We start from the raw sequence: 16,631 nt of genomic DNA, 5'->3' as shown, positions 1-16,631 counted from the left end.
GAAGACTATCTTAGAAATATGTTGTTAGTAGTGTAACTGGCTAGAACAGTGGCTGGAATAGATAGTCTTGTTCCTGAAGCCATGCCTAGTTACCAGCAAGAGATAACCACCACCAACCCCACCACCACCCCCACCCCCGACCACCACCAACCTCACCACCACCCCCCGACCCCCGGGATGTGTTAGGAAGACAGCAGTGTGTTACCAGTCATTCTGTGCTGCCTGGGAAGAGTGCTATTGCTTAGAATTTAACTTTCTCAGTCAATTATTACCTCCTCTTTGTTTTGTCCTCGATGTTTATAGAGTATTTGCTACTGTTAATTCATTAATTAAAATTCCCCTTTCCCTTAAGGCATAGTTTTGTTACTTTCCAGCTCATCATTAGTATGTTTGTTTGTTTGTTTTGTTTTGTTTTTGACTGAGAGCTGAAATGGAAGTGTTCTGAACTGGAGGAGAGAGGAGTAGAGAAAGTGATTTAATCTTAGAATGGATCGGGGTGTTAATAGACTGCTGATGAGGTTGTCTCCTCCACTAAACTTTAACTCCTGAGGGCATAGACTGTGTCTTATTCGTTTGTGTATCCCCCTGCCTAGTGGAGTTCCATGGTGGCTGTTTAATAAATACTTACTGATTAATAAATGTGTCAAATATAACCAACGTTGCATAAAGTTATAGGTGTAAAATTGGTAGTATAGGTAATATGCACCAGAGAATCTCTGAAGAAGAAGAAATCACCTTGGGTCAGGATGGTCAAGGAAACTTCTGTGGAAGGAATAAGAAAGTTCCACGGAAGAATTTAACTCTCTGGAAAGAGATGGGATAGAATGCGGAAAGGGTATGGGCTTCCAAATCACTTATATTCTGTGAACCTCAATTTCTCCTCTATCTAAACATTTATATTTAAAAAATGGGAATAGTAAACATATCATAAGTAAAGAGTAAATGAGATAGCTATATAAAGTAATTAGTACAGAGTGTGATGCACACAAAAGAATTTTCTTCCCTTTGTAAGTTACCTTTCTTTTACTAGCCTGTATAGTCATCCCATTGGATTTGAAAGCTGTCCTGACAGTATTCTGGAGTCCATGGTGTCATTTCCTTCACCAACCAAAGAGCTTTCTAGACATCAGTGGAGATATTCCCCTGGTGGAAGATACTTCAGAGAGGCTTTGTTCCTTCTCTAAGAAAAAACGAGATAAATAAGCATGCTAAATACTTTCTATTTTCAAACCTTGAGCACATATGACCATGTTGGACATGGGACACCTTTACTAGGCAATGCATCTCCAATTTTATTTCCATTTCCACCTTGAAGAACTTTATTATGGGAAGAGCTCTTGGAGACAATTTAGTACATCTCTTTTATTTTACATATTAAAAACCCCTCAGCCCACAGCAATTAAGTGATTTACTCAGCTAGTTAGTGGAAGAATTGTGAACTATACCTGGGGGCTTTTGATTTCTTACCCAGTGCTCTTTACAACATATCAGGCTATTTCACATTTTCATCAACGCTGGCAACTCGGTTTTTTTGGGGTGAGGGGATTCAGAGACGTCCTATATGTGAGCTCTGGCTTGTCTATCAAATGACTAGGAGGATCAAGTGATTAATACAAATATAAGATATTCCTGATAAATTCATGACTCCTGACTTTTGCAATATTGGTTATTCTAGATGACTTCTTGGTCCTGCAAGACGACATTTTGTTATTTCCCAAGATATTCACTTTTTTCAAGTTTGAACACATTGTTAACATCTTCTAATTTTATATTCCAAATTTCGATTAAATTTTATCTGGAGACTCTGGGAGGGCTCACGCCAAGGAGTATTTCCCAGAACTTCTGCTGTCAGTGTCCTTGTCCCCACCGTGAGCCACAGCCACCCCCCGCCTCTGCAGGAGACCCCCCCAACACCAGCAGGAGGAGTCATTAATGAATTAATGTACCAAGTGAATCTCAGATATGTGGAGTGAAAAATATCTGTACTGACGCCCTCTGGCGACCTACACGCAGAGGCGGGGCCACATCCAAAGCTGAGCCCCGGGAGCTGTGAGAACAAAGAAGAGAAAGGGAAATCCCTCCCAGCAGCCTCAGAAGCAGCGGATTAAAGCTCCACAATCAACTTGATGTACCCTGCATCTGTGGAATACATGAATAGACAACGAATCATCCCAAATTGAGGAGGTGGACTTTGAGAGCAAGATTTATTATTTTTTCCCCTTTTCCTCTTTTTGTGAGCGTGTATTGTGTATGCTTCTGTGTGAGATTTTGTCTGTATAGCTTTGCTTCCACCATTTGCCCTAGGGTTCTATCTGTCTGTTTTTTTTTTTTCTTAATAATTATTTTTTATTTTAATAATTTTATTTTATCTTCTTTCTTTCTTTCTTTCTTCTTTCCTTCCTTCCTTCCTTCCTTCCTTCCTTCCTTCCTTCTTTCCTTTCTTCCTTTCTTCCTTTCTTTCTACTTTTTCTCCTTTTTATTCTGAGCCATGTGGATGAAAGGCTCTTGGTGCTGCAGCCAGGAGTCAGTGCTGTGCCTCTGAGATGGGAGAGCCAACTTCAGGACACTGGTCCACAAGAGACCTCCCAGTTCCACATAATATCAAATGGCGAAAATCTCCCAGAGATCTCCATATCAACACCAGCACCCAGCTTCACTCAACGACCAGCAAGCTACAGTGCTGGACACCCTATGCCAAACAACTAGCAAGACAGGAACACAGCCCCACCCATTAGCAGAGAGGCTGCCTAAAATCATAATAAGTCCACAGACACCCCAAAACACACCACCAGACGTGGACCTGCCCACCAGAAAGACAAGATCCAGCCTCATCCACCAGAACACAGGCACTGGTCCCCTCCACCAGGAAGCCTACACAACCCACTGAACCAACCTTAGCCACTGGGGACAGACACCAAAAACAACAGTAACTACGAACCTGCAGCCTGCAAAAAGGAGAGCCCAAACACAGTAAGATAAGTAAAATGAGAAGACAGAAAAACACACAGCAGATGAAGAAGCAAGATAAAAACCCACCAGACCTAACAAATGAAGAGGAAATAGGCAGTCTACCTGAGAAAGAATTCAGAATAATGATAGTAAAGATGATCCAAAATCTTGGAAATAGAATGGAGAAAATGCAAGAAACATTTAACAAGGACCTAGAAGAACTAAAGATGAAAGAAGCAATGATGAACAACACAATAAATGAAATTAAAAATACTCTAGATGGGATCAATAGCAGAATAACTGAGGCAGAAGAACGGATAAGTGACCTGGAAGATAAAATAGTGGAAATAACTGCTGCAGAGCAGAATAAAGAAAAAAGAATGAAAAGAATTGAGGACACTCTCAGAGACCTCTGGGACAATATTAAATGCACCAACATTTGAATTACAGGGGTTCCAGAAGAAGAAGAGAAAAAGAAAGGGACTGAGAAAATATTTGAAGAGATTATAGTTGAAAACTTGCCTAATATGAGAAAGGAAATAGTTAATCAACTCCAGGAAGCACAGAGAGTCCCATACAGGATAAATCCAAGGAGAAATACGCCAAGACACATATTAATCAAACTGTCAAAAATTAAATACAAAGAAAACATATTAAAAGCAGCAAGGGAAAAACAACAAATAACACACAAGGGAATCCCCGTAAGGTTAACAGCTGATCTTTCAGCAGAAACTCTGCAAGCCAGAAGGGACTGGCAGGACATATTTAAAGTGATGAAGGAGAAAAACCTGCAACCAAGATTACTCTACCCAGCAAGGATCTCATTCAGATTTGATGGAGAAATTAAAACCTTTACAGACAAGCAAAAGCTGAGAGAGTTCAGCACCACCAAACCAGCTTTACAACAAATGCTAAAGAAACTTCTCTAGGCAGGAAACACAAGAGAAGGAAAAGACCTATAATAGCAAACCCAAAACAATTTAAAAAATGGGAATAGGAACATCCATATCGATAACTACCTTAAATGTAAATGGACTAAATTCTCCCACCAAAAGACACAGATTGGCTGAATGGATACAAAAACAAGACCCATATATATGCTGTCTACAAGAGACCCACTTCAGACCTAGAGACACATACAGACTGAAAGTAAGGGGATGGAAAAAGATATTCCATGCAAATGGAAACCAAAAGAAAGCTGGAGTAGCAATTCTCATATCAGACAAAATAGACTTTAAAATAAAGACTATTAGAAGAGACAAAGAAGGACACTATATAATGATCAAGGGATCGATCCAAGAAGAAGATATAACAATTGTAAATATTTATGCACCCAACATAGGAGCACCTCAATACATAAGGCAAACACTAACAGCCATAAAAGGGGAAATCAACAGTAACACATTCATAGTAGGGGACTTTAACACCCCAATTTCACCAAAGGACAGATCATCCAAAATGAAAATAAATAAGGAAACACAAGCTTTAAATGATACATTAAACAAGATGGACTTAATTGATATTTATAGGACATTCCACCCAAAAACAACAGAATACACATTTTTCTCAAGTGCTAAAGGAACATTCTCCAGGATAGATCATATCTTGGGTCACAAATCAAGTCTTGGTAAATTTAAGAAAACTGAAATTGTATCAAGTATCTTTTCCGACCACAATGCTATGAGACTAGATATCAATTACAGGAAAAGATCTGTAAAAAATACAAACACATGGAGGCTAAACAATACACTACTTAATAACGAAGTGATCACTGAAGAAATCAAAGAGGAAATCAAAAACTACCTAGAAACAAATGGAGACACGATGACCCAAAACCTATGGGATGCAGCAAAAGCAGTTCTAAGAGGGAAGTTTATAGCAATACAATCCTACCTTAAGAAACAGGAAACATCTCGAATAAACAACGTAAACTTGCACCTAAAGCGATTAGAGAAAGAAGAACAAAAAAAACCCAAAGTTAGCAGAAGGAAAGAAATAATAAAAATCAGATCAGAAATAAATGAAAAAGAAATGAAGGAAACAATAGCAAAGATCAATAAAACTAAAAGCTGGTTCTTTGAGAAGATAAACAAAATTGATAAACCATTAGCCAGACTCATCAAGAAAAAAATGGAGAAGACTCAAATCAATAGAATTAGAAATGAAAATGAAGAAGTAACAACTGACACTGCAGAAATACAAAAGATCATGAGAGATTACTACAAGCAACTCTATGCCAATAAAATGGACAACCTGGAAGAAATGGACAAATTCTTAGAAATACACAACCTGCCAAGACTGAATCTGGAAGAAATAGAAAATATGAACAGACCAATCACAAGCACTGAAATTGAAACTGTGATTAAAAATCTTCCAACAAACAAAAGCCCAGGACCAGATGGCTTCACAGGCGAATTCTATCAAACATTTAGAGAAGAGCTAACACCTATCCTTCTCAAACTCTTCCAGAATATAGCAGAGGGGGGAACACTCCCAAACTCATTCTACGAGGCCACCATCACCTTGATACCAAAACCAGACAAGTATGTCACAAAGAAAGAAAACTACAGGCCAATATCACTGATGAACATAGATGCAAAAATCCCCAGCAAAATACTAGCAAACAGAATCCAACAGCACATTAAAAGGATCATACACCACGAACAAGTGGGGTTTATTCCAGGAATGCAACGATTCTTCAATATATGCAAATCAATCAACGTGATACACCATATTAACAAATTGAAGGAGAAAAACAATATAATAATCTCAATAGATGCAGAGAAAGCTTTTGACAAAATTCAACGCCCATTCATGATAAAAAAACCCTGCAGAAAGTAGGCATAGAGGGAACTTTTCTCAACGTAATAAAGGCCATATATGACAAACCCACAGCCAACATCGTCCTCAATGGTGAAAAACTGAAAGCATTTTCACTAAGATCAAGAACAAGACAAGGCTGCCCACTCTCACCACTCTTATTCAACATAGTTTTGCAAGTTTTAGCCACAGCAAGCAGAGAAGAAAAGGAAATAAAAGGAATCCAAATCAGAAAAGAAGAAGTAAAGCTGTCACTGTTTGCAGATGACATGATACTCTACATAGAGAATCCTAAAGATGCTACCAGAAAACTACTAGAGCTAATCAATGAATTCGGTAAAGTAGCAGGATACAAAATTAATGCACAGAAATCTCTGGCATTCCTATACACCAATGATGAAAAATCTGAAAGTGAAATCAAGAAAACACTCCCATTTACCACTGCAACAAAAAGAATAAAATATCTAGGAATAAACCTACCTAAGGAGACAAAAGACCTGTATGCAGAAAACTATAAGACACTGATGAAAGAAATTAAAGATGATACAAATAGATGGAGAGATATACCATGTTCTTGGATTGGAAGAATGAACATTGTGAAAATGACTCTACTACCCAAAGCAATCTACAGATTCAATGCAATCCCTATCAAACTACCACTGGCATTTTTCACAGAACTAGAACAAAAAATTTCACAATTTGTATGGAAATACAAAAGATCCCCAATAGCCAAAGCAATCTTGAGAACAAAAAATGGAGCTGGAGGAATCAGGCTCCGGGACTTCAGACTATAATACAAAGCTACAGTAATCAAGACAGTATGGTACTGGCACAAAAACAGAAAGATAGATCAATGGAACAGGATAGAAAGACCAGAGATAAACCCACGCACATATGGTCACCTTATCTTTGATAAAGGAGGCAGGAATGTACAGTGGAGAAAGAACAGCCTCTTCAATAAGTGGTGCTGGGAAAACTGGACAGCTACATGTAAAAGTATGAGATTAGATCGCTCCTTAACACCATACACAAAAATAAGCTCAAAGTGGATTAAAGACCTAAATGTAAGGCCAGAAACAATCAAACTCTTAGAGGAAAACATAGGCAGAACACTCGTGACATAAATCACAGCAAGATCCTTTTTGACCCACCTCCTAGAGAAATGGAAATAAAAACAAAAATAAACAAATGGGACCTAATGAAACTTCAAAGCTTTTGCACAGCAAAGGAAACCATAAACAAGACCAAAATACAACCCTCAGAATGGGAGAAAATATTTGCAAATGAAGCAACTGACAAAGGATTGATCTCCAAAATTTATAAGCAGCTCATGCAGCTCAATAACAAAAAAACAAACAACCCAATCCAAAAATGGGCAGAAGACCTAAACAGACATTTCTCCAAAGAATATATACAGACTGCCAACAAACACATGATAGAATGCTCAACATCATTAATCATTAGAGAAATGCAAATCAAAACTACAATGAGATTGATATCTCACACCAGTCAGAATAGCCATCCTCAAAAAATCTAGAAACAATAAATGCTGGAGAGGGTGTGGAGAAAAGGGAACACTCTTGCACTGCTGGTGGGGATGTGAATTGGTACAGCCACTGTGGAGAACAGTATGGAGGTTCCTTAAAAAACTACAAATAGAACTACCATATGACCCAGCAATCCCACTACTGGGCATATACCCTGAGAAAACCATAATTCAAAAAGAGTCTTGTACCAAAATGTTCGTTGCAGCTCTATTTACAATAACCCAGAGATGGAAACAACCTAAGTGTCCATCATCGGATGAATGGATAAAGAAGATGTGGCACATATATACAATGGAATACTACTCAGCCATAAAAAGAAATGAAGTTGAGCTATTGGTAATGAGGTGGATAGACCTAGAGTTTGTCATACAGAGTGAAGTAAGTCAGAAAGAGAAAGACAAATACCATATGCTAAAACATATATATGGAATTTAAGAAAAAAAATGTCATGAAGAACCTAGGGGTAAGACAGGAATAAAGACACAGACCCACTAGAGAATGGACTTGAGGATATGCGGATGGGGAAGGGTGAGCTGTGACAAAGCAACAGAGAGGCATGGACATATATACACTACCAAACGTAAGGTAGATAGCTAGTGGGAAGTAGCCACATAGCACAGGGAGATCACCTCGGTGCTTTGTGACTGCCTGGAGGGGTGGGATAGGGAGGGTGGGAGGGAGGGAGACGCAAGAGGGAAGAGATATGGGAAAATATGTATATGTATAACTGATTCACTTTGTTGTAAAGCAGAAACTAACACACCATTGTAAAGCAATTATACTCCAATAAAGATGTAAAAAAAAAAAAAGAAAAAAAAATTTTATCTGAATTTAATTTATCAGTGTATTATAAAATTAATTAAACTTTAACAGTTTAGGGCTTCCCTGGTGGCGCAGTGGTTGAGAGTCCGCCTGCTGATGCAGGGGACACGGGTTTGTGCCCCATCCCGTGAAGATTCCACATGCCGCAGAGTGGCTAGGCCCGTGAGCCATGGCTGCTGAGCCTGCGCGTCGGAGCCTGTGCTCCGCAACCGGAGAGGCCACAACAGTGAGAGGCCCGCATACCGCAAAAAACCCCCCAAAAAACCAACAACAACAAAAACCTTTAACAGTTTTAAACCATGTTTTTTTCCCTTAATAATTTTTCCCAGTGGATGTACCAGATTATTCCAAGAAATTCTTGAATACTTCTTTAGGCAAATTGGATGGAAACACATGTTCCTCAATTTTGTTTTCTGTATTTACTGAAGAATTATCTTCTCATTTTTTCTACCCTTAGAGGACAATTTACTCATTCATTCAACAAATATTTATTAAGTACCTGCTATGTGCCAGACTCCTTGCTAGGCAATGGGAATACAGTATTGAACAATGAAAACAATGGAAGTGGAGGGAGATGAAGAACAAACAACTGAAAAATGAAAAACAGAATCATAGCAAAAAATGAGAGTGCTAAAAAGAAAATGATTAGGATAATATCAAAGAGTAACTGGAAGGGGCTTACATTAGACAGGGTGGTCAGGAAAGGGTTCTCTAAGGGGGTGATGTTGAGATAAGACTTGAAGAATGAGAATGAACCAGTTATGCAAAGAGCTGGGAAAAGAGTGTTCTAAACAGAGGAAACTGCAAGTACTAAGATCCTGAGGCAGGAAGGGCTTGACATGTTTGAAGAGCAGGAGGGAGACCAACCTGGCTAGAGCATAGTGAAAAAGAAGGAGAGAATGGGAGATGAGGCTGCAAAGACAGGTAGAGACTAGATCATTCAGGGCCTTGTCAGCCACAGTAGAGTTTGGATCTTAGCAACAGGAAGCAAAAAGTTTTAAACAGGGTAGTGACATAATCTATTTTTTTCCTTTTTAAAAAACTGGAGATATGATTAACATACAATGAAATATACAATAATCATACAATACACAATATACACATGCAATCTGCATGTGTAAAGTGTGGTTTTGAAAACTGCATATGCCAGTATAACTCACACCTTATCAGATACAGAACATTTCAATCAGCCTAGAATGATTCCTCAAGCCCCTCCCCAATCATTCCCCACCCTCCTTCATAATAACTGTTAGATTTCTTTCACACAGATTAGCTTCACCTATTCTAGAACTTTATATAATTGGAATCATACAATATGTACTCTTCTGTGTCTGGCTTCTGTCATTTAGCATAATGTTTTTGAGGTTCATCCACAGTTTGTATCAGAAACTTCTTCCTTTTTAATTCTGAGTAGGATTCCATTTAATGGATATACCACAGTTTGTTTCTCCATTCACCTGTTGATGAACATTTGAGTTGTCCACTATAAATAAAGCTGCTATGAATATCCTTGTACAAGTCTTTTTATATACATATGGCTTCATTTCTCTTGGGTAAATAACTAGAAGTAGAATTGCAGGTGTGTAGGGTTAGGTGTGTGTTTAATTTAATGAGAAACTGACAGACGTTACCAAAGTGGTTAAATCATTTTTACACTCCCATCAACAATGTGTGAGATTTCTGTTTGCTGCACATCCATCCTCACCAACATTTGGCAGTGACAGTTTTTCTTTTGTTGTAGTTGTTGTTATTCTAGTGGGTGTAAAGTGGTATCTCATTGTGGTTTAATCTGTGTGTGTGTGTGTGTGTGTGTGTGTGTGTGTTTAACATCTTTATTGGGGTATAATTGCTTTACAATGGTGTGTTAGTTTCTGCTTTATAACAAAGTGAATCAGTTATACATATACATATGTTCCCATATCTCTTGCATCTCCCTCCCTCCCACCCTCCCTATCCCACCCCTCCAGGCAGTCACAAAGCACCGAGGTGATCTCCCTGTGCTATGTGGCTACTTCCCACTAGCTATCTACCTTATGTTTGGTAGTGTATATATGTCCATGCCTCTCTGTTGCTTTGTCACAGCTCACCCTTCCCCATCCCCATATCCTCAAGTCCATTCTCTAGTAGGTCTGTGCCTTTATTCCTGTCTTACCCCTAGGTTCTTCATGACATTTTTTTTCTTAAATTCCATATATATGTGTTAGCATATGGTATTTGTCTTTCTCTTTCTGACTTACTTCACTCTGTATGACAGACTCTAGGTCTATCCATCTCATTACAAATAGCTCAATTTCGTTTCTTTTTATGGCTGAGTAATATTCCATTGTATATATGTGCCACATCTTCTTTATCCATTCATCCAATGATGGACACTTAGGTTGTTTCCATCTCCGGGCTATTGTAAATAGAGCTGCAATGAACATTTTGGTACAAGACTCTTTTTGAATTATGGTTTTCTCAAGGTATATGCCCAGTAGTGGGATTGCTGGGTCATATGGTAGTTCTATTTGTAGTTTTTTAAGGAACCTCCATACTGTTCTCCACAGTGGCTGTACCAATTCACATCCCCACCAGCAGTGCAAGAGTGTTCCCTTTTCTCCACACCCTCTCCAGCATTTATTGTTTCTAGATTTTTTGATGATGGCCATTCTGACTGGTGTGAGATATCAATCTCACTGTAGTTTTGATTTGCATTTCTCTAATGATTAATGATGTTGAGCATTCTTTCATATGTTTGTTGGCAGTCTGTATATCCTGTGTGTGCTTTTTTTAATGAAATGTTTCCCATTAGAGTGGATTCTTTTTTTTTTTTTCAATTTATTTATTTTGCTTGCACCTGGTCTTGGTTGCAGAAGGTGGGCTCCTTAGTTATGCTCGAGATCTCTTTTGTTGTGGCATGAATGTGGGATCTAGTTCCCTGACCAGGGATTGAACCCGGGCCCCCTGAATTGGGAGCATGGAGTCTTAACCACTGTGACACCAGGGAAGTCCCTAATTTGTGTTTTCTTGATGCATAATGCTGTTAAGGATTTTTTCATATGTTAATTGTCCACCTGTGCATTTTCCTTTATGAAGTGCCTGTCTCAGTTTTTATCCCTTTTTCAATTGGGCTTGTTTGTCTTTTTATTATTGAGTAGGAGTTATTTATATACAAATCCTTTGTCCTGTATGTGTATTGTGAATATTTCCTAGGCTAAGGTTTGCCTATTCATTTTCTTATCAGTGTCTTTTGAAGAAAAAAATTTTTTAAATTTGAGGTAGGAATAATTTTAAATTTATGAAAAAATTGGGAAAAATAAAAATAGTTCAGAAATTGCCTATATTTCCTTTACCTATGTTTACCTGTTAACATTTTTATCCATTTGCTTTATCATTTTCACTGTCTGTGTCTCTCTACACAGTCACACAACACATCTTGCCACACACACACACATAAACACAGTTTTTTTCTGAAGAGTCTGAGAATAAGTTGGAAGCATCATGGTCCTTTACCTCCAAATACTTCAGAGTATATTTCCTAAGAATAAGGATATCCTATGACTTAACCACCCGATGTTGATCAACTTCAGCAAATTTAGCATTGATATGAAACTTTAGTCAATTGTCCATACTCCAATTTTTTTTTTTGATTTATTTTTGGCTGCGTTGGGTCTTTGTTGCTGCGCATGGGCTTTCTCAAGTTGCTGCGAGCGGGGGCTACTCTTCGCTGCAGTGCACAGGCTTCTCGTTGCAGGGGCATCTCTGGTGGCGGAGCAGGGGCTCTAGGCATGCAGACTTCAGTAGTTACGGCATGCAGGCTCAGTAGTTCTGGCTTGCAGGCTCTAGAGTGCAGGCTCAGTAGTTGTGGCACACGGGCTTAGTTGCTCTGCAGCATGTGGGATCTTCCAGGACCAGGGATCGAACCCGTGTCCCCTGCATTGGCAGGTGGATTCTTAACCACTGTGCCACCAGGGAAGTCCCCATACTCTAATTTTGTTAATTGACCCAATAACGTCAATTACGGAATTTCCCCCTCCTCTCACACAAGATCCAGTCTAAAGTCAGGCACTGCATTTTGTTGTCAAGTCTCTTTAGGCTTCTTTAATCTTGAACATTTTCACAGCCTTTGTCTTTTATGACATTGACATTTTAAAAAATAGAACATTCCAAAAAAACAGAAACAGTTTTCGTTTGTCTGATGTTTCCTTATAATTAGATTCAGGTTATGCATTTCTGATCAGAATACTACATAAAAGCTCTGTTCTCCTCAGAGTTTAATATCCATTAAGGCATACAATATCCATCTACCCATTATTTGTGATGTTGTGATCACCTGGTCAAGTTGTTTGATTTCTCTACTGTAGAGTTACTAATTTTTCCCTGATAACCAATAAACTATCTATGGGGACACACTTTAAGATCATGCAAATATCCTGCACCTCATAAAAATTTGCTCCTAGATTTAATATTCATTGATATTCTTGCCTGAGCTGATCTTTGTTATGATGGCTGCAAAATATGACTTCACAACCTCAGTATTGCCTCTGTATTTAGCAGTAAGCACTAGACGTTCTATTGTAAGCAACAGTATGTATGTATGTATAAATGTATGTATGTATCTATTTGCTATAAGTTGGGATTCATAGATTTCTATTTTTAATTGTGTATAATTTATTACTGTCTTTAATTATTTTGGTGCTAAAATTTCAAGATATTGTCATTATGAACTCCTTCAAGCTGGCTCTTTTGCCCTCAAGACACGTGCCCATTCTTATTTTGAGTAATTCCTTACTTTATAGCATAACAAGATGTTCCAGGCTCGTCTTGTACCTCCTGTGCCCCAGGTCTGGAATCAACCATTTGCCCAAGGAGTCCTGGTTATACAAAAAAAAATTTTTTAAGTGAACATACAGTAAAATTGACTTTTTTTGTGTGTACAGTTCATTTTAACACATGTATAGATTCACGAACAGAATACAGAACAGTTCCATAACCCCAGAAAGTTCCCTCGTGCTGTTCCTTTGTAGTCCTACTCCCCACCCTGCCCTCATCACTAACTAACCCCTGGCAACCACTCTTTTTTTCTCTATCACTATAGTTTTTTGTCTTTTTGAAAATGTGATAAAAATGGAATAGTACAGTATGTAAGCTGCAACATCTGGGACAGGAGATTCCTTTCTGGCTTTTGACTATGAATGCAATGTCTTTAATAGTTATAGAAATATTGAGGTTATCTATTTCATCTTGAGTGACTTTTGTGATTTTCAAGGAATTAGTCCGTTTCATCTAAGTTTTTGAATGTATGTGCATAGTTGTTCACAGTCTTCCCTTATTATCTTTTTTTTAATTTTAATTTTTATTTTGGCTGTGTTGGGTCTTCATTGCTACTCACAGGCTTTCTCTAGATGTGGCAAGTGGGGGCTACTCTTCATTGCTGTGTATGGGCTTCTCATTGTGGTGGTTTCTCTTGTTGCAGAGCATGGGCTCTAGACGCATGGGCTTCACTAGTTGTGGCTCACAGGCTCTAGAGCACAGGCTCAGTACTTGTGGTGCATGGGCCTAGTTGCTCTGCGGTATGTGGGATCTTCCTGGACCAGGGAACGAACCTGTGTCCCCTGCATTGGCAGGCAGATTCTTAACCACTGTGCCACCAGGGAAGTCCCTCTTATTATCCTTTTTTTTTTTTTGTGGTTCACGGGCCTCTCACTGTTGTGGCCTCTCCCGTTGCGGAGCACAGGCTCCGGATGCGCGGGCTCAGCGGCCATGGCTCACGGGCCCAGCCGCTCCGTGGTATGTGGGATCTTCCCAGACCGGGGCACGAACCCGTGTCCCCTGCATCGGCAGGCAGACTCTCAACCACTGCGCCACCAGGGAAGCCCCTCTCTCTCTTATTAAGAGTGTATAATCACTTTCATTACTGCTAATGGTAATTTGTATCTTTTGTCTTTGTCGGTCTTGCTAGAAGTATATCAATTTTACTCATCTTTTCAAAGAAGTGCTTTCTTTTCCTTCTTTTTTTTTTTCTTTCTGTTTTCAGTTTCATTGATTCCTCTCTTACCTTTATTATTTCCTTCCTCTACTTGCCTTGGATTTAGTTTGTTCATCTCTGATTTCTTAGAGTGAAAGCTTAGTTTATTCATTTGAGATTTTTCTCCTTTTCTAATATAAGCATTTGGTGCTAAATTTCCCTCTAAGCATTGCATTCTAAAATTTTTGATTTGTTGTATTATTTTTGTTCAGTAAAAATTTTTTATAATTTCACCTGAGACTCTTTGATTTTTTTTGCTGTTGTTTTTATTAATTTTTATACTTTGACTTTTTGATTATTTAGAAACATGTTGTTTACTATCCAAATATTCGGAGATTTTCCTGTTATCTTTCTGGTTTTGATTTCTAGTCTAATTCCATTATGGTCCAAAAACATACTTTGCATGATATAAACTCTTTTAAATTTGTTAAGGTTAATTTTATAGCCCAGCATATGGCCTATCTTGATTATACTTTCCATGTATACCTGATTAATTTTTCCATGTACACTTGAAAAAAATATTTATTTTGCTGTTGTTAGATGGAGTAGTCTATAAATGTCAGTTAGATCCATTTGGTTGAGTTCTTCTATATGCTTACTAATTTTTGTCTAGTAGTTCTATCAATTACTGAGAAAGGAGTGCTGATACTTCAACTATAATTGTGGAGTCCCCCATTTTTCCTTTCAATTCTATCAGTTTTGCTTCATGTATTTTGAAACTCTTCTGTTAGATATATACACATTTAGGATTATTATATATTCTTGGTGAATTTACCCTTTATCATTATGTACTGACCCTCTTAATCCCTGGTAATTTTCTTTGTCCTGAGACTTTGTAGTTCTTAGTTATTATTTCTTCAAATAATAATTTGTCTCACTCCCTCTTGCAAGAGCACTGAATCACAACTAACTGCTGAACAATCATCGACAGGAATGCACTGGAACTCACTGAAAAAGATATCCCACATCCAAAGACAAAGGAGAAGATGCAATGAGATGGTAGGAGGGGCACAATCACAATAAAATCAAATTCCATAACCACTGGATGGATGACTCACAAACTGGAGAACAATTATACCACAGAAGTCCACCCACTGGAGTGAAGGTTCTGAGCCCCACATCAGGCTTCCCAACCTGGGGGTCCGACAACGGGAGGAGGAATTCCCAGAGTTGACTTTGAAGGCTAGCGGGATTTGATTGCAGGACTTCAACAGGACTCGGGGAAACATGGACTCCACTCTTGGAGGGAACACACAAAGTAGCATGTGCATCAGGACCCAGGGGAAGGAGCAGTGACCCCATACAAGACTGAACCAGACCTACCTGATAGGGTTGCAGGGTCTCCTGTAGAGGCAGGGGGTGGCTGTGGTCCACTGTGGGGACAAGGACACAGGCAGCAGAAGTTCTGGGAAGTACTCTTTGGCATTAATCCTCCCAGAGTCCGCCATTAGCCCCACCAAAGAGCCAGGTAGGCTCCTGTGCTGGGTCACCTCAGGCCAAACAAACAATAGGGAGGGAACCCAGCCCCACCCATCAGCAGACAAGCAGATTAAAGTTTTACTGAGCTCTGCCCACCAGAGCAACACCCAGCTCTACCCACCACCAGTACCCCCCAACAGGAAGCTTGCACAAGCCTCTTAGATAGCCTCATCCACCAGAAGGCAGACAGCAGAAGCAAGAAGAAATATAATTATGCAGCCTGTTGAACAAAAACCACATTCACAGAAAGATAGACAAAATGAAAAGGCAGAGGACTATGTACCAGATGAAGGAACAAGATAAAACCCCAGAAAAACAATGAAATGAATTAGAGATAGGCAACCTTCCAGAAAAAGAGTTCAGAATAATGATAGTGAAGATGATCCAGGCCATTGGAAAAAGAATGGAGGCAAAGATCAATAAGATGCAAGAAATGTTTAAAAAAGACCTAGAAGAATTAAAGAACAAACAGAGATGAACAATACAAAAACTGAAATGAAAAATGCACTAGAAGGAATCAATAGCAGAACACTTGAGGCAGAAGAACGGATACGGGACCTGGAAGACAGAAGGGTGGAGTTCACTGCTGTGGAAAAGAATAAAGAAAAAAGAATGAAAAGAAATAAAGACAACCAACGAGACCTCTGAGACAACATTAAACACACCAACATTCGCATTATAGGTCTCTCAGAAGGAGAAGAGAGAGAGAAAGGACCCAAGAGAATATTTGAAGAGACTATAGGCAAAAACTTCCCTAACATGGGAAAGGAAATACCCACCCAAGTCCAGAGAGCTCAGAGAGTCCCATGCAGGATAAACCCAAGGAGAAACAAGGCGAGACACACAGTAATCATATTGACAAAAATTATTAAAAGCAACAAGGGAAAAATGACAAATAACATACAAGGGAACTCCCATAAGGTTAACAGCTGATTTCTCAGTAGAAACTCTATAAGCCAGAAGGGAGTGGCACCATATACTGAAAGTGATGAAAGGGAAGAACATAC

General features: G+C 38.9%; 1 protein-coding gene across 1 annotated transcript in view; it reads right to left on the bottom strand.

Annotated features, from left to right (window-relative positions):
* ASIP (agouti signaling protein) overlaps positions 1-16,631 on the bottom strand; it is a 199,409-nt gene that overhangs the window by 100,925 nt on the left and 81,853 nt on the right. Inside the window, exons 4-5 of the mRNA XM_067707868.1 lie at positions 12,910-12,991; positions 1,017-1,180 (exon numbers count right to left, since the gene is read on the bottom strand). The gene's annotated coding sequence lies outside the window, so the exon portion shown is untranslated. The remainder of the gene's footprint in view (positions 1-1,016; positions 1,181-12,909; positions 12,992-16,631) is intronic.

Source organism: Pseudorca crassidens, chromosome 15 (genome assembly GCF_039906515.1).
Source record: "Pseudorca crassidens isolate mPseCra1 chromosome 15, mPseCra1.hap1, whole genome shotgun sequence".
Lineage (NCBI taxonomy): Eukaryota > Metazoa > Chordata > Mammalia > Artiodactyla > Delphinidae > Pseudorca > Pseudorca crassidens.
The sequence above is the reverse complement of the archived record's forward strand: the minus strand, read 5'-3'. Positions and strand labels throughout refer to the sequence as shown.